The sequence below is a fragment of the Ceratotherium simum genome, chromosome X (assembly GCF_057802395.1).
Source record: "Ceratotherium simum simum isolate JZ-2026a chromosome X, ASM5780239v1, whole genome shotgun sequence".
NCBI classification, from domain to species: domain Eukaryota; kingdom Metazoa; phylum Chordata; class Mammalia; order Perissodactyla; family Rhinocerotidae; genus Ceratotherium; species Ceratotherium simum.
Genome location: NC_141940.1, coordinates 127114824 through 127139562, shown reverse-complemented (window position 1 = coordinate 127139562; position 24739 = coordinate 127114824). Strand labels below are relative to the sequence as shown.

The 24739-nt window shown below is 40.8% G+C and overlaps 1 long non-coding RNA gene across 1 annotated transcript; it reads left to right on the top strand.

The window, feature by feature from the left end:
• On the top strand, window positions 1-23023 carry LOC147912035 (uncharacterized). The gene is made up of 4 exons (XR_015550674.1): window positions 1-165; window positions 1925-2095; window positions 2711-2822; window positions 20560-23023. It is a non-coding gene; the product is annotated as an uncharacterized LOC147912035 (long non-coding RNA).
• Window positions 23024-24739: the final 1716 nt, after the last annotated feature.

Sequence of the window (24739 nt, the reverse complement as noted above, 5' to 3'; positions counted from 1 at the left end):
GTAGGTTGACTCTGGGCGTCTGCTTTCAGTGCCCAGCTTTGAACACAATTTTAACTTTGCTGCCTCGCTCACTCATTCTATTTTTCCTGCAGAATTTATTTACTTGAAGTGCATCCTTCCATGGCTTGAGACTGCTGTGTTCCATCTCCTTCCCTCTTTCCTTCGGTAAGAAAAATTAAGGCGCCCCTTGACCTGTAGGGTCCAAACTCAGACCATAGTATGGCATCACCACCACCATCTTTGCTTCACAAAGAGTTGATATATGTGTAGAACTGTGGAGATGAATTGAAAACCCACCTTTCCCCAACACTCGGAGTCCTTGCTGAGCAATAGATGTCTTTTCACAAATTCTTGCTGAGGTCTAGCTGGTTTTCTCACTCCAAGTGTATCTTCTCTCTGAGACTCATATGATGGGAATATTTGCATGACAGCCTCCAAGATTTTGGTATAGATATATATCTGTATATATGTTCATGATGTAGACTTCAGATATCTAGCACCTCTTGAAGAAACCAAATTTCCTTATCTGATGAGACCATCATCACTACTGTGAATATAACTGCTCTCCGTGACATCAGCTGGAGAGCAATATGGCTGTTGATTACATTCTTGGGACAACAAGAGTGACTAAATTCCACTCCTGCTGGCTTCTCTCAACCAGCTTGAAGCCTCATCCATTCTTCGGGATTATAACCGTGATATTGCTGTAGGCCATATCTGTTTCTGTAGACACATCCATTTGTCACTCCAAGGGCAGGGGATAAATCTTTGGCATGCAGTCAACACTCTAAAAATATCTGTTGTACCGTTAGCAACTTGGTGGCATGCTTTCTTTTCTGCAAAATGAGGAGGTTGGGCTGGGGACATGCCAAGATGTCAGATGTCACATCCCAGGCTGCTGTTGTAGGAGTGTTCCAGAATCCAGCCCACTCAAGAAAAGGCATGCACCTGTCACAGGCTGTCAGCTTCAAAACTCTGACCTCCCCTTGCAGTGATTGCTACCAATTTTCTTGCTCTCAAAGTTCTTCCTAAAATTGTGTCTGCAAGCAGCAGTAGGATCCAGACACAGCTGCACAAAGAGAATCCTCCTACTGGTTACCAATGTTTTTGTAAAGAGGGGCGTGTTATTATTTTCTGAGTTGAGGTTGTTAGGTGGCTGCAGTATTTTGTGGTTACACAGTGGGGTGTTTGTTCTTCTGAGTTCCTGTGGTGTAAGCTGTGATGTTGTGGGCAGAGCCTCCAGACCACAGCTTTTTGGGGCCAGAGGGAACTGTTCCTCCCAACACATGCTCACTCCTGCCCCTTTACTGCTGGTTACCGCCAGGTGCAATGCCAGCTCGTGAAAATTAAAATAAAGGCTGCCGAAAAATCAAATCTGGGAAAGAGCTGAATGCAGTTATTTCAGAAGTAAACTGGAATTCTTCCCCCCATAATCAATAGGAATGAAATAGTACAAGTTCTGTCCTCTGTCCTCCCACCCACTCTCAGGTTTACTTAATGATTTTCATGAACTACAATGAGGTCGGTCTCATGTTTAAATGGATTGGGTCCTATTTTGCAATGAAAATGCAGAAGTCACCAAATCGAGAGCTGAAATGGGATGACTTGATGACTGGGCTTATCTAGGACTGTCAACTGGACCACCTCCATGTGGCTTGGGCTTCCATCCAGCATGGCGGCTGGTTTCCACAGGGGAACATTCCAAGAGAAACAGGAGGAAGCTGCGTAGTCTTCGCTAACCTAGTCTTGGAAGTGTCACTTCCATCACGTTCTGTGGTGTTATGGACTGAAATGTGTTCCTTCAAAATTCGCATGTTGAAGTCCTGACTCCTAGGACCTCAGGATGTGGCTGTATTTGGAGATGGGTCTTTAAAGAGGTGATTAAAGTTAAATGTGATCATTAGGGTGTGTTCCAATCCAATAGGACTGGGGTCCTTACGAGAAGAGGAGATGAGGACACAGACACGCACAGAGGGACGACCACGTGAGGACACTGGGAGAAGACGGTGTCTACAGGCCAAGGAGAGAGGGCTCAGGAGGAACCAGGAACCAGCCCTGCCCACACCTAGATCTCGGATGTCCAGCCTCCAGAACTGTGAGAAATAAATGTCTGTTGTGTAAGCTACCCAGACTGTGGTGTTTGTTTTGGGCACCCCAGCAAAATAAGACATATGGGACATGGTAAATCCAACTCAAATTGAAGGGGAAGGAATTTACACTCCACCTCTTAATGGAGGAGTGGCAAGATAAGAACATATGGTATGACAGAGGTCATCTCTGGAAAATACAGTCAGCTGCACCATCTTTAAGATGCCTGTTTTTCAGGGGCCCGTGGAAAGATGAGAACTAATTTATGTGAAGTACTCTGACTCTACTCTGAAATGCATTCAATCAGTTGTCACATACTAGTGAAGCAAGGAGAGTCTTGATCTGGTTCACTTTTCTTAATATCACCCTCCTGACTTCTCAAAGCAATTTTGCCACCAACACCCAACCCCACCCCGAACACTTCCTGCTTTAGATTGCACTCAAAAGCCATCTGAATGTTTTGCTAAATCTTGATGTGTAAACAAGGCATGCCTTGAGTTTAGGGTTTCAGGAGAGGTTTTTTGTTTTTGTGCATTAAAAAACACTCTAAAAGAAAACACATCATTTATAGGAAACCTCATTAAAAATTGTGTAGGGACTTTCTATTCTGTTTCTCATGTAGAGTATGTTCAACTCCATGAATATGGCATTTCACTGGATATAGAGGACCAAAGAATGACTTTGAGAGACAGTCTTACAAGGCACTGGAAGGTGTCTGACCACGGCAGCCCCAGGTAAGATGGACACTCATCAGATCCTTCTACAGCATTTGTCTTCTGATCCTCCCTCGTGGGTACCCTTCCCTGGTGTGGGCGTTGAATGCAACTTGCTGAATGTTTTTTAGGTTTCTCAACCTTGGCAATAGTGACATGTTGGGCCAGATAATTCTTTGCTCTAGGGGGCTGACCTGTGCACTGTAGGATGTTGACCAGCATCCCTGGGCTCTACCTTCTGGATACCAGTAGCATCCTCCATTCTCAGTTGTGACAGCTAAAACTGTCTCTCAGCATTTTCAAATGTCGCCTGAGGGTGGCCATTGTCCCTGGTTGAGAATCACTGTCAGCACAATGTATAATTTATATGCAACACTAATCATAGATATAATTGTTATTTGTGGGTGTGTATATATGTGTTTGGATAGACAGATGATGGATATACAGAAAGATAGATAGATAACAGATAGATGGATAGATAGATGATGAATAGATAGATAGATAGATAGATAGATAATAGGTAGATAGATAGATAATAGGTAGATAGATAGATGAAACATAGATAATAGGTAGATAAATAGATAGATGATTGATAGAGAGATAGATAAATAAATAGATAGATGATAGATGATTGATAGACAGGTGATAGATGGATAGAGAGATAGATAGATAGATGGATAGATAGATAGGATAGATAGATACATAGAAAGAAAGAAATTATATATTAGACATACATTCATAGATAGATAGAGAGGTCCCAATTTGTCTTTTTGAATTTGGCTACAATTTCCATTTAAAGAAAACACCTCTGGTATCGATTTGTCTCCATTTAATCTTAAAAGAAATAATAATCTTACAAAGTTAGCAAGTGTCCAGGAATCTGTCAATAACAGATTGAAAGATTATTATGGGTTTTTATCATGGGTGTTACGACAACGATATGCAACGAAGCAATTTATCATAAAAGTGTGTGGCAGGGGCCTCAAACCTACATGATTTGTGAAAGTCTCAAGTCTGTCTTGTTACCTCATGAAAGAAACTCCATTCAGGGATGCTGAGGCTATATTTGTATAGAAAATAGTAGACCAAGAATTCTAATGGAGAAATCACAGTGACAAAAAAAAATTGTGTCATGTCTGTTTTATTTGTTTTGTTTTTTTGTTTTGGTGAGGAAGATTAGGCCTGAGCTAACATCTGTTGCCAGTCCTCCTCTTTTTTGTGAGGAAGATTGGCCCTGGGCAAACATCTGTGCCAATCTTCCTCTACTTTCTATGGGACACCACCACAGCATGGCTTGATAAGTGGTGTGCACGTCCGTGCTCGCGATCCAAACCTGAGAACCCCGGGCCGCTGAACCGGAATGCGTGAGCTTAACCACCACACCACTGGGCCGACCCACATTTGTATATTTTTAAGTTGTAAGATCTTTATAAGCATAAGGCATTGTGGGTTTTTTTTTTTTAAATCCTATTTTTATTTGCACCTGTTTCAGTAGCATGATAACAGCATTATGTATATGGGAATTACTTGAATTTACAAGGCGTTCTTAGAGAAGTTAGAGAAACACTAGATTTAGTACCTCTGAAGCCCTCTCAAGCTCATTTCAATAATTCTTTAAAACGTTGTCGGACTAATGCAGAAACTAAGAACACGTCTTTGAGAAGGCATCACCCATTGCAGCTTTTCTGCAGTTGCAAAACCTCAAAAGTCCTCTTTCCAATGTAACAATTCTCTCCAAGTAAATTTTGCCTCCGTGGTGAAATTACTTTGTATAAATGCACAGCTTAAAATTAGGTTGAAGCGAGATAATGATTACTCTTTAAAATATTGAGACCGTGATGCTGAAATTGTACGCTTAACATTTAAATTTTTTGAGCTGATTATTCCTACTGCATCCATAGACACATCAATATTCTTTTGCTTGTGCGTTTTTTTAAATTGAGCAATCAGGACTTCAGTGAGAGCAAAAGAAATGTTCATCCCAGGAGTTCTGATCTTGTCTGTATAAGGAGACTTCACTGGGAGAGTCTGTCCAGTTCCTGGGCATTGAGAAGGTTTATGTCAGCAGTGTTTACTGTTACTCATGTTATTGCTTATCTCAGAGTGATTCAGATGGGGAAACTTAGGCTCGTGTATGTCATTCATCTTTCTTCTATTGACTCAGAGGTCCTTGCAACACACAGACATAAAACAAGCTGGAAAACCACCTCCAAGTTCTACAAACAAAGCAACATTTCTGCCTACAATACATTCAGCATTTTGTTGAAACATGTTTTTAAAAGGAAGAAGAACAAGGCTTACAAGTTCAGCAATGAAAGATGGTTATTATGTTGATAATTTCTATAAAGTACTTTTAAATTGTAAAACAATATATAATTAAAGTCTGTACTATTTCAGTTGACTTTTATTAGGACAAGGGTAAGTGAGGTGAACGGTAATGTAAGTATAGAATTAGCAGCTAAAATTAATACTCCTTCCTTGATTTAAGAAGATAGGATGAAAACATATTGTAATTTTAACCCAGAGTTTAGTCTTCATCCTCTCAATTTTCCTGAGACTGTGGGGACTGCAGTCTTCATTCAACCTTTTCTTAAACATTCTGTGATTCCACTAAGCGGTATGATCATTTATTTTTTCATAGAGAAATACACTGGCAAGATTTGCTCTGGACTCACTATTCCATATTATAAAACCATATTTGCAGACCCAAATGCATTTCCTAAAACATATTTTGGATATTTGAGTGGAATAAATTTTTTCAAACAAATCAAGCAAAAAAAAAAGTGTAAATTGTACATGCTTAAGAATTAAAATTTTAAGCAATTTTGTATGCTCTGTCAGAAAGGCATTTTATAATTCCAATGTTGTCTTTGTTCTCTGGCGAGTGATAGAGAAAATTACACAAACGTTTTATCTCTGGACAAGAAGATCTTAAATACAGCACTTAGCCAAGAGAAGTGAGCACAAGGAAATTGCAGATGGTTCATTTCCCCACGAATTACACGAATCTCACTGCGTGTGAAATCACTGTCTTCTATCCTCATCACTAGGGACATTTGGGACTAGATGAGTCTCTGTGGTGGGGCGTCCTGTGCACTGTAGGGTGTGGAGCAGCATCCTGGTCTCCAGCCACCAGATGCCAGGAGTTCCTTCCCCAAGATGTGACAACTAAACTCTCTCCAGACATGGACAATTGTCCCTGGGGGCAAAATGAGGCCAGTTGTGAATAATTGCTCTAAGAGTGAAATTAGGACAATATATATGCAAACTATGTGAAAATCATGAACTCTGATCTTAGCTGGGCTCACTTGCGTTCTGCTGGGTTAGATTCCAAACTTCTGATTGGGTTCATGTGTCTTCATGCTGCAGCCCAGGCTGAGGGGCAGCAGGCACTTGGGTCACGCTCTGCCAGTGGCGGATAAGTCGAGCAAAGAGGACAAGCCAAGGGAGGCAGCCACATTTATGACCCACGTTGTGTCATCATTGTTAATGTTCCATCGGCCTGGGTCATTAATTCAAACCCAATATAATGGGGCAGACATATCTGCTATGCCTATTTTTGTGAGAGATCCTGCAAAGTCCTGCGGCAGAAGGTAGAGACATGTGATTCCATAATAGGAAGGGAGTCAAGAATTGAGAACAATTATGCAGTCTCCGCTTCCCACCTAGGAGTACTCAGTAACTATTTATCAAATCAAAATAAAAATTAATGGAGGATTAATTCCATGAAGGAGTGGATGAATGGTGGGAAGCAGTCATATTGGAAATGTCATGAAAGGCACATTTATGTTCTATGCAGGAAGCTTATCTCATGCTTTTATTTATTTATAGTTTTAGCTTTTTTAAAGCTTTCTTAAAAAACAGCTTTATCAAGATAATATTTGCATACACACAATTCACCTAGAGTGTGCAATCTAATGGTTTTTAATATAGTCACAGATACGTGCAATCATCACCACAGTCAACTCTAGAACATTTTCATTGCCTCGAAAAGAAACCCCATACCCTTTAGCTATAATCTCCTAATCTGTCAAAGCCCTAAGCAACTGATAATCTACTTTATATCTCTATAGATGCTCCTATTCTGGACTTTCATATTAATTGACTTCCATAATATTGGGTATTTTGTGTCTGGCTTCTTTCATTGAGCATAATGTTTTCAAGCTTCATCCATCTTGTAGCGCGTATCAGAACTTTATTCCTTTTCAAAGCCAAATGCTATTCCATTGCCTGGAAAGATTACATTCTGTTTATCCATACTTCTGTTGATGGACACTCGGGTTGTTTCCACCTTTTGGCTGTTAAGCAAAGTGCTGCTATGAACATGTGTGGACAAGTTTTTGTGTTGATGTATGTTTTCGTTTCTCTTGGGTTTATAGGTAGGAGTGGAATGGCTGTATCACAAGGATTTTGACAGAATAGGAATCTTCTGTTTTCTATGACCTGAGAGGGTCTGTTCCTGGTAGAATTCGAAGAAGAATGTGTCAAGAAATGAGGCGGATAAAAACATGTCTTGGTGGCAACTGGGGATTTTGCCAGCTTTGGGCCACGGCTTTCTTAGGTATCGCACTCATTTCTCTCATCTGGGAGAGGTGGTGTTCGTAGGGACATTTTTAAAAAATGCCTGGTTCCTTTCCTTTTGTGCTGGGTTGTGTGTCAGGGGAGGAACAATAAAAAGCAGGTGTAGAGTTCTCCATGACTGAGAGATGGAGAAGTCGGGAAGGCAGACGTGCAATAGATGAGGCAGAGCATGCCCAATGCCCAGGTTTAGACTTGGCCAGTAATGAGAGATGGGGTAGAAAGGTACAAGAGAAATTAAGCAAAGGGAGTAGAGAAAAAGGTCGGGGCATCAGCACCAAGAAGAGAGCTTGACTTTAAGTCAAATGTGTTCTTACCTGTTCTGTGGCCACGGGTGGTTTTGGCACGACCCTCCCAAGGGGAAGATGGTTCCAGGTGTGGGTGCAGTGCTGTTGGGAAGAAGCTATTGCTGATGCCTCACCAAAATGCAATGCGGAAATCTAGACGCCGGCCACTGGGCAGACTTTCAATACGCTTGTGTTTCTATTTCTGCATAAGTACATCCATCATGGTGATTTTGCCTTTCCTCGTGATTAGAGGAAAGAGATGATGGGCCTGAGTACCAAGGCTGCTCCTTGGAAATGATCCGGGCTTCATCCTGCTTTGCTGGATGCCACACTCAGCATCCTTTAGACAGTGATTCGAAATCAGTTACTCTCTCAGAATTCACAACTCCAGGGATTCACTTAGACAGAGAAGGCATGCAGGGTGCATTGGGGAAAGAGCCAATGCTTTAAAGGAGTTTTGTGCTTTCGTGAGCTCAACGGCCCTCTAAGCAGGGACTGTTATTCTCATATTACTGACAAGTAGGGAAACTGATGTTCGGACAACTTGTCGACCTCAGACCAGGTGAAAGGTGTGGGTCGTGTTGAGACCAGTCTTTCCAAATTCCAAACCACAATTACACAAACAAAACAGGTTATAACGCTATGTCCTGCAGATGGGGAGTTTTTAAGCCTGTGCAACTTTTAATTCTAACGTTTAACTCTTTTGGCTTTATTTTGCACACATACTGATCCAATATTTGTTTCTTGCCTGCAAAGCAGCCCCTAATTAAACCTGTTGGCCTGAGTAAGAAGCTGTTGGAGTCGATGCTTCTTATTATATGCTGTGCCTGATGCAATGGCCCGGGAATCTCCAGTTACGGATCATACATGCAATTAGTACGGTTCCTGCTTGTGGTCAGGGTCACCTCTGTCGGGCGTGCTTACAACAGTGAGCTCACCACCAAGGGCTGTGGGTATCGAGGTGCTTCCTAATGTTCCTGCTACAGGAAAACACCTGGGATCTTGTTAAAAACAGCCACACCTCAGGAGGTTCAAATTCCACAGATCTGGGGTGGGGCCCAGGCTGCTGTGTTTAACAAGCTCCCCGGGCTATTCTCATACACACAGAAGCTAAGAAACCGCCAAATTAGGTGATCTATTGAGTTCCTCTGGGTTTAGGTTTGGGACTATTTCACCATGGAAAGAGCTTCTGGAAATTGGTTTGCTCATGGGTCGTGCTCTTTATTTTGGTGTCAAGGCTTTCTTTGTCAAGGTTTATGTTATGGGCTGGACTGTGCCTTCTCCACCTCCAAGTTCATATGTTGGAGTCCTAACCTCCAGAATCTCAGAATGCACCTTATTTGGCAACAGGTTCATTGCAGATGTAATTAGTTAAGATGAGGTCATTAGAGTGGGCCCTAATGCAATGGGACTAGTGTCTTTATTAAAAGAGGCATGTCGGACACATGCACAGATGGGGAGAAGCCCATGTGAAGATGGAGGAGATCAGGATGCTGCACCTACAAACCAAGGAATGCCAAGGATTGCTGACAACCACCAGAAGCTGAGGGAGAGGCAAGGAACAGATTCTGTCCCAGAGCTTTTAGAAGGAACCAACCCTACCAATACCTTGATTTCAGACTTCTGGTCTCCAGAACTGTGAGACAATTTCTATTGTGTAAGCCACCCAGTCTGTGATAACGTTGTCATGGCAGCCTCAGGCCAATAATATAGTTTATTAGTGCAAAAGCTGATACTCTGGTTTTTAGAACTGGGGGCAGCGGCTTCTCGAGGTGAAATTACTTGGGAAAGTTAGAGGTGCAGAAGGTAGGGAGGGCAGCTGGGGGTGCCTTCATGCGTGGGTTGCTACGGACAGAAGAGACAAACTACATGGGAGACAAGAAGAAGATGAGAATGAGAGGGTGACCCGGACCTAGTTTTCCACAAGAGGATGAGATTCAGAAAGCTAAGTGAGATCTGGAATCCAATGTCCTTGCTGGATGCTCGTTTTCTGGGAAACTGGGGATCCCACGGAGATGGTTGTGGGTGCGGTGGGGAATTTTAGACTCTAGGTCAACTCAGATGCGACGAGGCCAAGGGTGTCTCTGGATGTGTGAGGAATCAGATCATTGCTTCTCGATGTGCCTCTCTCTCTCCCCTTCTATCGTCTGGACCTAGCTCTCTGCATTTCTGTCTTTCTCCTTGTATCACCTTCCTTCATATGTGGGCAACCTGGTACTAACATGACAAGGAGCTGTCTTACACTCTGTTTGTAGACTTCCTGTTCCCGTGAGTGATGAATCCAGCACAGAACGTCCATGTTCCGATCATCAATGGTTCTCAAAGTCGGCCCGGACCAGCAGCACTGCATCGACTGGGAATTTGTTCAAAATGCAGATTCTTGGGTCCCTCCCAGACATGGTGAATGGGAAACGGTGGGAGCAGGGCTGTGTTGAACAAGTCATCCAGGAGATTCCAATGCACAGTCAAGGCTGAGAGCTGAGGGTGCTCCTATAGAAGGAAGGAGATGGTAGGGTTTCTTCTTCACGGAGACCCCCAAGGCTTACCACCTGAATCCTTGAGAGGATGGTGCCCTTCTTCAGGAGCAGCAACCTAAAGTTGGATATATGATGGGCAAAATACATGCCAGTCTGGGAGCCACAGGAGCCCACCCCCAATGATGGACATGGGCTGGGCGCTGTAAAAGAGGACATGAGTGGAGCCATATTACAGCAGACCCAGAGCAGCCATTTCGGAGGAATTGACCTGCACATCTTGTTTTCTTTGTCTTCCAAAGTGGACCAAACTGCCAACATTCCCAGAAGTCAGTAAAATGAGAATATCCTATTTGTAAGGAATGATGGAACTAGACTTTGCTGATGACTGAATGGCTAACCATTCAATGAAGCCCAAGTCTAGCTTTTTGTCTGATGACCGAATCACAAGCCAGTCTACAAAGTACAAACCCAGCCTTAACTCATCTCTGATTCTTTAATACAACTTACTTCATCTTCCTCTCTTTTTCCCATAAAACCTCTGAGCCCCTTTCCAGAATCGGGACACTATTTGGGTTTCTACTTGAATCTGTGTCTCCCAAATTGCAATTCTTTTTTTTTTTGGTAAGGAAGATCAGCCCTGAGCTAACATCCATGCCAATCCTCCTCTTTTTTTTTTTTTTTTAATTGATTGTTTTAATGGTTTCTAACATTGTGAAATTTTAGGTTGTACATTTTTGTTTGTCCATCACCATATATATGACTCCCTTCACCCCTTGTGCCCACCCCCCACCCCCACTGCCCCTGGTAACCACAGTCCAGTTTTCTCTGTCCATGAGTTGCTTTATATTCCACATATGAGTGAGATCATACAGTGTTTGTCTTTCTCTTTCTGGCTTATTTCACTTAACATAATACGCTCCAGGCCCATCCATGTTGTTGCAAATGGGACGATTTTGTCTTTTTTTATGGCTGAGTAGTATTCCATTGTATATATATACCACAATTTCTTAATCCAATCATCAGTCAAGGGACACTTAGGTTGCTTCCACTTCTTGGCTATGGTGAATAATGCTGCAATGAACATAGGGGTGCATATGCCTCTTTGGATTGTTGATTTCAGGTTCGTTGGATAGATTCCCAGTAGTGGGCTGGTTGGATCATAGGGCATCTCTATTTTTAATTCTTTGAGGAATCTCCATACCGTTTGTCATAGAGGCTGCACCAGTTTGCATTCCCACCAGCTGTGTATGAGGGTTCCTGTTTCTCCACATCCTCTCCAACACTTGTTGTTCTTTGTCTTGGTGATTATAGCCATTCTAACGGGCGTGAGGTGGTATCTTAGTGTTGTTTTGATTTGCATTTCCCTGATGATTAGTGATGTTGAGCATCTTTTCATGTGCCTATTGACCATCTGTATATCTTCCTTGGAGAAGTGTCTCTTCATTTCCTCTGCCCATTTTTTGATCGGGTTGTTTGTTTTTTTTTGTTGTTCAGTTGTGTGTGTTCTTTATATATTGTGGAGATCAACCCCTTGTCAGATGTATATTTTGCAAATATTCTCTCCCAGCTGGTTGGTTGTCTGTTCATCTTGATTCTGGTTTCATTTGTCTTATAAAAGCTCTTTAATCTGATAAAGTCCCACTTGTTTATTTTTTCTTTAGTTTCCCTAGTTTGGTTAGGCATGTCATCCGAAAAGATTCCTTTAAAACCAATGTCAAAGACTGTGTTGCCTATATTTTCTTCTATGAGTTTTATAGTTTCAGGTCTCACCTTCAGGTCTTTGATCCATTTTGAGTTAATTTTTGTGAATGGTGATAGCACATGGTCCACTTTCATTCTTTTGCATGTGGCTGTCCAGTTTTCCCAACACCATTTATTGAAGAGACTTTCCTTTCTCCATTGCATGTTCTTAGCACCTTTGTCGAAAATTAGCTGTCCGGATATGTGTGGTTTTATTTCTGGGCTTTCAATTCTGTTCCATTGATCTGTGTGCCTGTTTTTGTACCAGTACCATGCTGTTTTGATTACTATTGCTTTGTAGTATGTTTTGAAGTCAGGGATTGTGATGCCTCCTGCTTTGTTCTTTTTTCTTAGGACAATCCTCCTCTTTTTTTGCTGAGAAAGACCTGCCCTGGGCTAACATCTGTGCTCATCTTCCTCCACTTTATATGGTACACCACCACAGCATGGTCTGACAAACGGTGCATCGGTGCGCACCCGGGATCCGAACCCAGGCTGCCAGCAGCAGAGTGCACAAACTTAACTGCTACGCCATGGAGCCAGCCCCCACAAATTGCAATTCTTGAGACCCCCGTATAAACTTTTTGCTTCTCTTGCAGTTTATACCTCGTATTTTTGACAAGCCTGAGGCGTGGGCTAGTGCAGCGTCCCATGCATTCGTCTGGGCTCGGTTCGCGGGAGAGCATGGGACCCTGTCAAGCCTGGTGAGACTCAGAGGTTTCTGCCTGATGGGAGAAAAGTTAGAGCTCATTTCTGCTGGACTCAAAACCAGACTACTGTAGGCTTAGAGCAGGGATCCTCAATCAGGGGTGATTCTGCTCTTTGGGGGAAACTTGACAATGTCTCGAGACATTTTTGATTGTCAAAGTTAAGGAGATGGGACTACTGGCATCAAGTGGGTAGAGACCAAGGATGCTTTTGCATTAGTTTGCTAGGGCCACCATAACAAATGACGACAAACTGGGAGGCTTAAAATAATACGAATTTACCCATTCCCAGTTGTGGAGACTAGAGGTCTGAGATCAAGGTGTCACAGAGCTGCACTCCCTCCGGAGGCTCCAGGGGAGGGTCCTTCCTGCCTCTTCCAGCTTCTGGGGCTCCAGGCGTCCCTGGGCTGGTGGCCGCCTCCCTCCCATCTCTGCCTCCGTCTCCACGTGGCTTCTCCTCTGTGTCTGTGTCTCTCCTCTTCTCTCTCTGATGAGGACACTGTCATTGGATTTAGGGCCACCCTCATGCAGGACGCCCTCATCTCCATCCTTCACTTAATCACATCTGCAAAGACCCTGTCTCCTAATAAAGTCTCATTCGCATGTTCAGGGTGGACATACATTTTGGGGACCACTGTTCAACCCATCACAGGGACCACGTTAGAATTCTGCCGACCACATCCACTCTTTTCGGTGTACTTCCTAACAAGGAAACATGAAGTCTACCTGGAAGGTTCCCTTTCCATAAAAGAATAAAATATATGGATAGTTTCTTCAAACAGCCTCGGATCAAGTCATACCTCTGAAACGTTGACAGTTTGCCTATTTCCAACCAACCACACATTAAAAATTCTCCCACAAAACTCTCTTCCATCTGCCAGTTTGGTTTTTCCCTGTTTTGTGTTTTTTGGGGAAATTCTCCTCTGAGCTGCGTTTTGCTGTTTCTGCACTTCCTTTATTTTGAGAGGACCATGTGTGAGATGAACTTCCGATGGACGGGGGAAGGATTTATTTAGCATCTAGATCTTCCAGAGAATCAGCTCTGTTCTGTGTCACCCAGCCCTGCCAAGCAATTACATGGCTTTAATAAAGATTTAATTGGTTGCTATAATTATGCTAACCATCTAATCCAATGCATAATAAAAGTGCCATTACAAGCCTAATTACTATATAATCAGAAGTTTTCCAGCTAATGGGAGCACATTCTTTGCTAGGAAAGGAATGTGTGCTGTTTCCACTCATTAGCAAAGTAATGTCAGTGTTCTTACAGTGGTTTGCAAAAAAAAAGTGTTTTTTTTTTTGTTTGTTTTTTAGTTTAGGTACCCATTATTAAATAAAATTTTCTTTTTTTATGCGAGCATGCATTTAAGTCTCCAAGAGGAGCCTTGAATATGGTTCGATGAGGTGTTCTCTTTCCATTGCATATGTGTCTTTGATACGTGCTCCAGACAAGGTTGACATGAGGGAAGCCATACTGTAGAAAAGAAGCCCTACTGTAACTTTGGATGACCTCTGACTAACTAACCCAGCTGGATGTGCACCCTCCAGGAGATCTAACTGCTCTGTAGATTTTACAACCCTTGCTTGTGCATGTACCTCCCAGCTGCGATAAGATGATAACTTTGTTCTTTTGAGTTCCTTAGGAATGTGATGACCCCCGAACAGAGAGTCTATGCTGATAGCCATCATCAGTGAAAACTGAAAGATCTGGTGTGGCAACTCCCAGTCTGTAATACCAGAAGATCAACATTCCTAACACCCTCCCCAATAACCCAATGGCCTATATAACTGCTATAAGATTTTTTGCCCCCTTAAGATGGTTCTTTTGGACATGAATCGGCCATCTTCCCTCTTGCTAGCAAGCTGTAATAAAAAGTCCTTTTTCTCCTACCACCTTGCCTCTTGACTATCGGCATGTCTTACAGCGAGCAGAAGGCCCCGCGTTGGGTGGTAACATCTTGAAGAGAGGGGAAGACACCAGCTCAACTGTTAAAAGTGTTTCCTCATCAGAAACATTAGGAATGAGACATCTTTCACAGAAATGTCTTGATATTTAAACAATATACGTGAATGCATTTTGTCAACGAATTCTCAAAATTTAGTTATTATTAATGTATGAATTACTGCAATAAACAGAAAGCAGGTGAGCCAAACTTGCCAGTCAAATGGCTCATGGTGTTGTGGGGCTTGAATAGGGCTGAGGTGTGCTGTCTCTGAAATGACCTTCTTTGGGGGCATCTGCTGGGGTTTCAGAATCTTCCAGAAGGTGCCAGTCGAAATAAAAACATAACTGAGAAGGGAGATGGGAAACCATATGAATTCATTATTTTTATTTTATGCTTTATTATTTTAATTTATTTATTGTTTACTAGAACAAGTAGATGTCCCTTAGGGGAAAAAAAAGGCTCTGAAAGTTTTTATTTTTAACAGCTTTATTGCAGAGACTAGATTTATGCGTGAACGTTGTAGCTTGAAAGAATTAGTGCTCAGGCAGTGGCTAAAGAATAAATGACAGAAAAAGAATCGAGCAGTTGTAACTTGATCCGTTTGCAGCTGTGTGAAATGATGGATGAGGCGGAATGATGGATGAGCACAGGCGTTGAGAGAGGAGTTGACCTTTTCTTTGTTACTAGATTTTAGACCAGTGGTTCTCAACTGGGGGATGACTTTGCCCCCTTGGGAACATCTGGAGATGTATTTGGCTGTTACACTTGGGGAATGGGGGAGAGGGAGAGATGGAGAGAGAGTCTGAGAGTACCTACGACTTTTTCTGGCACTGTTTTAACCATTATGAAGTATACAAGTCAGTGGCATTTGGCACATTCACGATGTTGTGCAACCACCACCTCTATCTAGTTCCAGAACATTTCGTCACCCCTAAAGGAGACCCCGTACCCATCAAGCAGTCAGTCACTCTCCGTTCACCCTCCTGGCAGCCTCTGGTGACCACTCATGTGGATTTGCCTATCCTGGACATTTCACATCAATGGAGTCACACACTATGTGAGCTTTTGTGTCTTTGTCTTTCTATGTGTACGTTTCCTAGAGCTACAGTAACAAAGTAACACCAACTGGGTGGCTTAAAAGAATAGCAATATATTCTGTCACAGTTCTGGAGGCTAGAAGTCCAAAATCAAGGTGTGGAGAAGGCCATGCTCTTTCTGAATGTTCTAGGGAGGGGGGATCCTTCCTTGTCTATTCCTAGCCTCTGGTGGCTTCCAGCAATCCTTGGCATTCCTTCCTCTGTGACTGCATCGCTCCAATCTCTGCCTCCATCATCCCGTAGTTTTCTCTCTGAATCTCTGTGTCTTCTTATGAGGACACCAGTCATATTGAACTAGGGCCACCCTGCTCCACTCAGTAGGACCTCCTCTTAGCTTATTACATCTGCCAAGACCCTATATCCAAATAAGGTCCCATTCTGTGGTACCGGGGTTAGGACGTCAGCCTATCTTTTTTGGGGGTGGGAGGCACAATTGAACCCACCTAAATAAAAGTGTTGGAAACTCAATAAGGACGATCCATACTATTTTACAGAAGAAAACGATATTAAGCTTTTATTTATATTTTTTGTTCTCATTGAAATTAAACTCTCTTCTGGCAGATCAGAACATTTTATAGCTTCCGTGTGGCCAGTTCATTGAATTTTACAGACAGTTTCGTTTTAAGTAAACCAAAAAGTACAAGCAGCTTAAAAAAATTCCTGCAAAGAAACCACAGAGTGAGATATATATGATACAACATTAACCATGCATGGATAAGTATTTGTCAATGTGATATCAGGATTAACATGACTTCAACCAGTATTGACTGAGTGCCAACTATGGGCACAGAGCTGGACTCAAGAGCCGTGAAAAATACAAGGCATGGGTTTGTTTCTCAGCTAAAAGAATATCTGATTCCTGGCACAGTTGTATATGGTCCAATACCACTCAGACGCCATTGCCATGGCCCCAGCCATACTTTTTTAATGCAATGTTTAAAAAAAATCAAAATGAGTGCAAAAAAATAAATAAATAAAATAAGTGCATGATGAGCCACGAGTCAACATTTTAAGGAAAGACAGGGTCAGTACGCACAGATGATACTCAGCCAGGCCAGTTCATCCTCCCCCTTCCTCCTGCGGGGAAGGCAAACCATGGGTGCTCTCAACCTGAGAACCCTCCTTCCCGCAGCATCACTCCAAAAGACGCAACGGAGCTTTGGAAGAGGCGGGTCCAGCTGTCCTTCCGTGCTCTCTGGAGGCCCCTTGCCCATCACCCTCTGCCCCAGCTGCTCCCTCTTCAGAGGCAGCACAGATCATGCACTCCTCTCCTCCACCCAGAGGAAGCATCTTCCATGAGTCATTTAATCCGTGTGCAAAAATACCAGCATGAGGGCTAATTCTCCTTGGACTGCTTTCCCCCGTGGGTCTTGTTTGTGCTATTTCGGGTCCCCTAGCCATGTGGTTACAGACAGTTTTGGCACAGGCTGAAGGCACGGAGATCCATCTGCCTGCTTCTTTCCTCATCAAATAATAGGCATCTCCCTTAAGGGACTGAGGGCGTCTTGTCCCTGCTTCGAGCTCCCATGCGTGGATGTTTTCCTAAGAGTGACAAAGTGTCCGTTCTTTCCAAAGTCACGGCGGAGAAGGTAGAACAGAGTGGCCTTCACTTGGGGCAACTGTTTATCCTTATACCCAACACGCTGTTATGTTTACACAGACAATCTTGGTGTCCCAAGAAAATATTTGCAAGCTCCATTTTTGACTACTGGGGACGCACATCCACAGTTTAGAAGCTGTGCGATGCAGCTGATTTGTCATGAGAGGTTCCATTAAGAAGCGCACGTGGTTTGTGCCGGAAAGGGAGAAATGGCACAGATAATGAGCTGAGCGTCCAACCAAAGTCAGAAAAAGAGGAACAGAGTACACACAGAAAAGTGGAAGGAAAGAAATGAAAACCAACAGAGTTTACTACATTAGATAAAAATGAAATAGAGAGGATCAATGTAGCCAAAATTAGAAGCATTTAAAAAATTTTAATAAAATTAGTTTTATTTTAAATTAAATTAAATTTAAAATTAGCAATTTTATTAAATTTATAAGAAAGTAATTTAAGAATTGTTGAATTTATTTTAAAATAATTTAATTTTAGTAAAATTAGTTTTTTTTTAAGTTAAATTTATTTAAAATTTGCAATTTTTTTAAATTCATAAAAAATAATTTTAAAATTATTAAATTTATTTTAAAAAATTTAATGTGACTAAAATTAGTTTTATTTTCAATTTTACTTTTAACACATTAATTTTATTTTAAATTAAATTTTTACTTTAGTAAAATTAGTTTTATTTTCAATTTTATCTTTCGCATATTAATTTTATTTTAAATAAAATTTTAATTTCTAATAAAATTAAAATACACTAAATAAAATAAAAGCAGTAGAATCAAAAAGATTCTGGTAAGATTGAAAATAAAAAGAAAAAAGAATTTGCCAATGAATGATGCTACGAATACAGAGGTGATACAACTTCAGATGCAGCAGTGTTTATAAAGAAAATAAGGTAATATTATGAATAACTTTGTCCTGGTACCTATAAAAACTTGGACACAATGGTGTCATTACTTTACCAACACTGACTCAAGTACACGTGTAAGACCTGAAAAGTATTATAGAAAGTTAATACATTGAATCAATAGCTTAAAAGCTGCTCACCAAGAATATGCTAGGCCCAGGTGGTTTCATTAAATAGCTGAAAATTTCAGTATTACCTAAACTACTCCAGATAATAGGAAAAAAAATCTCCAAAGTATTTTATGAGGCCGCCAATATTTTTATACCAAAAGCCAATAAAGAAAGCATGGGAAAGAAAATTACAGGTCCATCTCACTTTTTTGAGTAAAATTGCAAATTTCAAAGCAAAGTATTAGAAAAACAAATTAAGTAAGCCATTAAAAGAGTTTGGTTTATAATGGGAAGGCAAAGTTCAACATTAATCTGTGATTGTACATTAAATATTAACAGCTTAAAGGAGAGAACAAAATATAAAAACAAGCACTTCTATCAGTTGATACAGAAAATAACTGGTAAAATTGAGCATCCATTCATGATTTAACAAGCTAGGAATAAATCAAACCTTCCTTAATCTCATGAATGCCTTCTACAAAAGAACTTATTGCACATCATACTAAATAGTGAAATTTTGAAAGCAGTCTCCTTAAAATCAGGAACAATTCAAGGATAACTGTTATCGTTATTTCTATCTCACATCGTCCTGGAGGTTTTAGCCAGTATGATCAGATCAGAAAAAGAAAAAAAGTACAAGAATTGAAAAAAAAGATAATCATATTATTTGCAGATGATATTATATATATATATATATATATAAAAACATATCCCCCCAGAAAAACTTCTAGATAAATCATAGAATTAATGAGTTTAGCAAATTGCCACTTAAAAAATCGTTAAGCAAAGTCAATTTCATTTCAACACACCAGCACAAGAATATTTAATAATATAATAAAAAATAAACCACTTATAATAACAATAAAAAGTAAAGTGTTTGGGATTGTTCTACCAAAAGAAATGAAGAATTAATGAAGAAAATTACCCAACTTTAATGTCCTGTTGACAGACACATCTGAAGGATATCATTCAAGAAATATCATATTCAAAGTTTGAAAAATGCTGTGGCATAAAGATGCGGAAGGTGTCTCTCCCTCTCTTTCTCTTTCTCTCTCTCATTTCAATCATAGCCCCACAATATTTTTTTTCAAGGAGACTGACAATCTGACTTAATTTAAAATTTATATGCAGATAGCCAATATCGCTAAAATAAATTTGAGAGAGAAAAATAAGGTGGAATTGATCCCGCAGATATCAAGTTTACTTTAAAGAAGCTATAGTATGAATGAGGTGTAGCATGGGTGTTGGGATTGAAAATAGTCAATCCAAGGCATGTTAGTGTGTGACAGCTCAATGGGAAAATGATGACCTGTTCAATCTGGGGCTGGGACAACTGGTTATCCATATGGACCAAACCATACTGCAAAATCAAAGCTGTCAAGGTTAAGCAGTCAGGTTTGAAAGGCAAAACCTTAAACTTTTTAGAAGAAAATACAAGCAAATATATTTATGAGCTGGTGGAAGAACAGGTTTTTTCCTTCTCATTTTATTTAATATCAGTTTTTTTTTAATTGATGTCGTAATAGTTTATAACATCGTGAGATTCCAGTTGTATATTATTATTTGTCAGTCACCATATAAATGCACCCCTTCAGCCCTTGTGCCTACCCCCCTATTCTCTTCCCCCTGGTAACCACCAAATTGTTCTCTCTGTCCGTGTGTTAGTTTATATTCCACATATGTGTGAAATCATACAGTGTTTGTCCTTCTCTGACTGGCTTATTTCACTTAACATAATACCCTCCAGCTCCATCCATGTTGTTGCAAATGGGATGATTTTGTCTTTTTTATGTGGCTGAGTAGTATTCCATTGCATATATATACCACATCTTCTTTATCCAATCATCTGTTGATGGACACTTGGGTTGCTTCCACTTCTGGGCTATAGTGAATAATGCTGCAATGAACATAGGTGTGCATAACACTCTTTGGATTGTTGATTTCAAGTTCTTTGGATAAATACCCCTAAGTGGGATAGCTGGATCATAAGGTATTTCTATTATTAATTTTTTGACAAATCTCCAAACTGTTTTCCATAGAGGCTGCACCAGTTTGCATTCCCACCAGGAATAAATGAGGGTTCCCTTTTCTCCACAGCCTCTCCAACATTTTCTGTCTTGGTGATTATAACCATTCTAACAGGTGTAAAGTGACATCTTAGTGTTGTTTTGATTTGCATTTCCCTGATGATTAGTGATGTTGAACATCTTTTCATGTGCCTATTGACCATCTGTATATCTTCCTTGGAAAAATGTCTGTTCATTTCCGCTGCCCATTTTTTGATCTGGTTGTTTGTTTTTTTGTAGAACAGGATTTTTTAACTGAGAGACAACAGGCAGAAACCCTGAAGGAAAAGACTGATGCATTCTACTCCATGAAAATTAAGAACTTCTCTTCCTGAAGACTCCAATGAAAGAGTGAAAAGACAAGCTGTGGACTGAGAGAAGAGATTTACTGTAAATAATCAACAGAGGATTAATATTCATAATACATAAAGAACTCCTACCCATCAACTTGAAAAGACAGCACAATCGCAGAAAAATGGGTAAAAGACGCAAACAGGCATTTCAAAGAAGAAATCTAAGTTACAAATAAACAAATGGAGGTGGGTCACCCAGTAGTAATCAGGGATATAAAATTAAAACCACAATTTCTATCACACAATAGCGAAGCTGACCACAGATGTGGAGACATGGAAATTGTAGACGCGGAAATTGCTATAGCTACTTGGAAAAATCCTGTGGCTTTACTTGGTAAAGATGAGGATATGCGTACGACTCAGCAATTCCACTGATTACTTACCCTGAGAAAATGCCTACAAAAGTGTACTAGGAACCATCTATGAAAATGTTCACGGCACCCGTGTCTGTAGGTGCAAGAGATGGGAAGCGATCCAGATGGTCACTGAGAGGGAAAAAATGTGTAAATAGACCTTGCGGTATGCAGACAGCAGAGTAATACACCGCAGAGAAAATGAGTGAAATATAGCTAAGTACATCAACGTAATTCCCGTAATTCTATCAACTGATTTATTTACAATATGTGGTGAGAGTTTATGAGCGATTTTGACATGATGTAAGTGCGGAATTTCAGAACAGGAACAGATGAGAAATGTCCACGGAGAAAATAACTTCAGAATTATAATTGGCCATAGAATAGGTTGAGAAGCAGCTATTTTTTTTCTCTTTCTCTATTTTACTAAGCAATATATCCCGCATATGACTGGACATTGGTCAAGTGTGTCGACTTTGATCTTTCTCTAGGCAAGAAGTCGACTAGACTTCATCATGCAAAGCTATTCTAAAAATATCTTGTCTTTTTAAAATGGAAGAAATTTATTGTTAATTTTACAAGTATACATTTTCATATGTTAATAAAATAACCGAAAATTCAAGTAATAACCAAAATAAGGCATACCGTTGTCTGATCTTGGTGACACATGAAAGTCTTGAATATTAGAGTAAGTAAATGTACTTCCAGTGTATTATGATTTTAAAATGGTCCTTGAAAGACTTCCTTAATTTTTATTACTTCCTTGTCAACCTTCAGAGTCTAAAATTGATTTTATAGAGTAAAAATAATCAAAAGCAAATTCATTTCTATCCAATTTCCCCACCCAATCTGGTGGTTCCCTTTCTCAATATTTTGTTAAAAATACACATTTCTGTTCAAGCCTCAGGTCCTCATTCGGAGGTTATCTTTGCCTTTCTTCTCTTTTTCAGAACACAGTCAGTTACCACATCCTGTTGACTTGGCTTTATAAGCTCCTTCAAATTTGAACCTTTCTTTCTTTATCTCTGTCATCGATCTCCTGTCCAGGACTACAGGCAAGGGCTGGGTTTCTCTTTGGTCTGTAACAAGCCCTGATTGTAGCAGACAGAATTGTGTTTTTTAGACATTAGTCATATGGTCATGTGAAGACTCGCAAAAGCTTTCTTGTTCTGTCAGTGAAAACATCAATGGGGCATCCAGTTCTTGATCCTTGTAGACTGAGGCACATGTCCCCTCATGATGAGACGGCCCATATTTACCATCTGGCCCTTTCCAGAAAGAGTGTGGCAATCTGTGGTATAGACAAACATGGTTATTGTCCTCACAGAGATCCCTGTCTCCAGTGAGGATAGAGAGAGGTGAATATACACTTGTAGGACATTTCGTCTGCAAGCTTATGGACATTATGTAATGTCCGTAAGACATTTAGGCCATGCCAAAAGATGCTTGAGACCAAATGTCTTGTGGACCAAATGTCTTATGGATGTTTTGGACAGGACCAAATATCAAGGACCTTTTGGTATGGACCACATATCTTTTTAAAAAAAAATATTTTATTGAGGTCATGTTGGCTTATACCATTGTGTGAATTTCGGGCATACATTATTATATTTCAGCTTCTGTATAGACTGTGTCGTGTTCACCACCAATAGTCTAGTTTTTACCCTGGACCACATCTCTTATGGACATTTTGGACAGGACCAAATGTCTGCTAGTGGAACATAGAATTTTAACCTATTATGGTAAATACCAGGGTGAAGACAGAACAGAGTAATAATGCTTCCTTCACAGAATACTGCTGGAATTTAATCAGACAAAGGATGCGACTGACTGCACCTCTTTGCCCGTAGCAGCTATCCCGTCAATGTCCCCAGAATGAGTGAATACACCAAGCATTTCAGACATTACAAGGAACGATCCTAATCTTTCATTTTCTTTTGAATCTCACCAGTTCGAGTTTCGTTTTTTGTCACTCTTTCTATACTTGCGTATTCTTTCTTCCCCCAAAATGGTTTGTATGCACTTTGGAGAAGGAAATTTAAAAAAAAACTTTTCAATTCAATAAAAAGTTATTAAGGCCTTATGGTGCACATGCACAAGGGTTGGTGTTGGCTTATAAACATGCAAGCAGGTGAGGACTTTTGTATAAGGCAGCTCAGGCTGCTGTAACAGAATACCACAGACTAGGCTGCTTAAAGAACAGAAATTTATGTTCTCACAGTTCAGGAGGCTGCAAGTCCAAGGTTAAGTGGTGGGCAGTGTTGGTTCCTGGCGAGAGCTTTCTTCCTGGCTTGTAGATGGCCGTCTTCTCTCTGTGTCCTCACAGGCGAATTGTCTGCACACATCAAGGGAGAGAAAGGGAGAGAGAGAGAGAGGGAGGTCTCATGTCTCTTTTTCTTCTTATAAGGGCACACACCTATGGGATCAGGGAGCCCACCCTCCCAGCCTCAGTTAACCTTAATTACCTCCCTGAAGGTCCCATCTCCAAACACAGCCATGCTGGGGGTTAGAGTTTCAACCTATGATTTTTTTTTGGTGGGGGGAGCAATTCAGTCCATCGCAGCCTTACTTGGGGTCTGTGCCGATTCTGTGGGACCTGACAGTTGCCAGAGCATCCTAATACAAGATCAGGGTATGCTCCATAAATGAGCTGAAAAGGACCACCAATCCCCAGGAAAGTGGCCATAAGATGGCTCATTGTAAGATTTGCTGTCTGAAGTCCTCAGCAAATAGCCCAACACTGTTTGCTTTGGTTCAGAGTCTGCTAGCATCGATCGTTATCTCAAATTGACTCAGTGGGAAAACTTTTTCTTTACTCTGCCTGAACAATTCCTCTGTAATCTCCCTTCCCTCCCACACCTTCCCCTGCTGGATGTAATCTCTGGTATATGTGAAGGTTTCTGGACACCCCAAATCATTCTGAGGGCACACTTGTCCAAACTCAGCCATTAGAAATGCATTGAAGCATAAAGATATATGCACCCCTGTGTTCATTGCAGCGTTATTCACAATAGCCAAGACTTGGAAGCAACTTAGGTTCCCATCAAGGGATGAATGGATAAAGAAGATTGGTATGTATACACAATGGAATACTATTCAGCCATAAAAAATGATGAAATCTGGCCATTTATGACAACATGGATGGACCTTGAGGGTATTATGCAAAGTGAAATAAGTCAGAAGGAGAAGGTCAAATACCGTATGATCTCACTCATAAGCAGAAGATAAAAACAAAAACAAACACATAGAGACAGAGATTGGATTGGTGGTTACCAGAGGGGAAGTGGGGAGGGGGGAGGGCGAAAGGGATGATTAGGCACATGTGTGTTGTGATGGATTGTAATTAGTCTTTGGGGGGTGAACACAGTGTAATCTACACAGAAATCAAAATATAACGCTTTACACCCAAATAAATAAATAAATAAATAAACTTCTTTTATGCCACCCCCCCCCAAAAAAAAGAAAAAAAGAAATGCACTGAAGAGCTACAAAGGCTAATGCCTTCACTTGAAGCTGGTTTTGTCATGCTTTGGGGGCTGCGGTTACTATATTTTTACGGATTTTTATCACTCATATTAAGGATAATGATTATCTCTACCTTCAACAGCCACCTATGAAGCAAAACCCTTTGGAGGCCTGAAGTATAAGTCTCCAGCACATTTCAAGGTTCTCGTATGTTTTAGACCCAAAGACTCAACAAGTTTTCAATCAGCC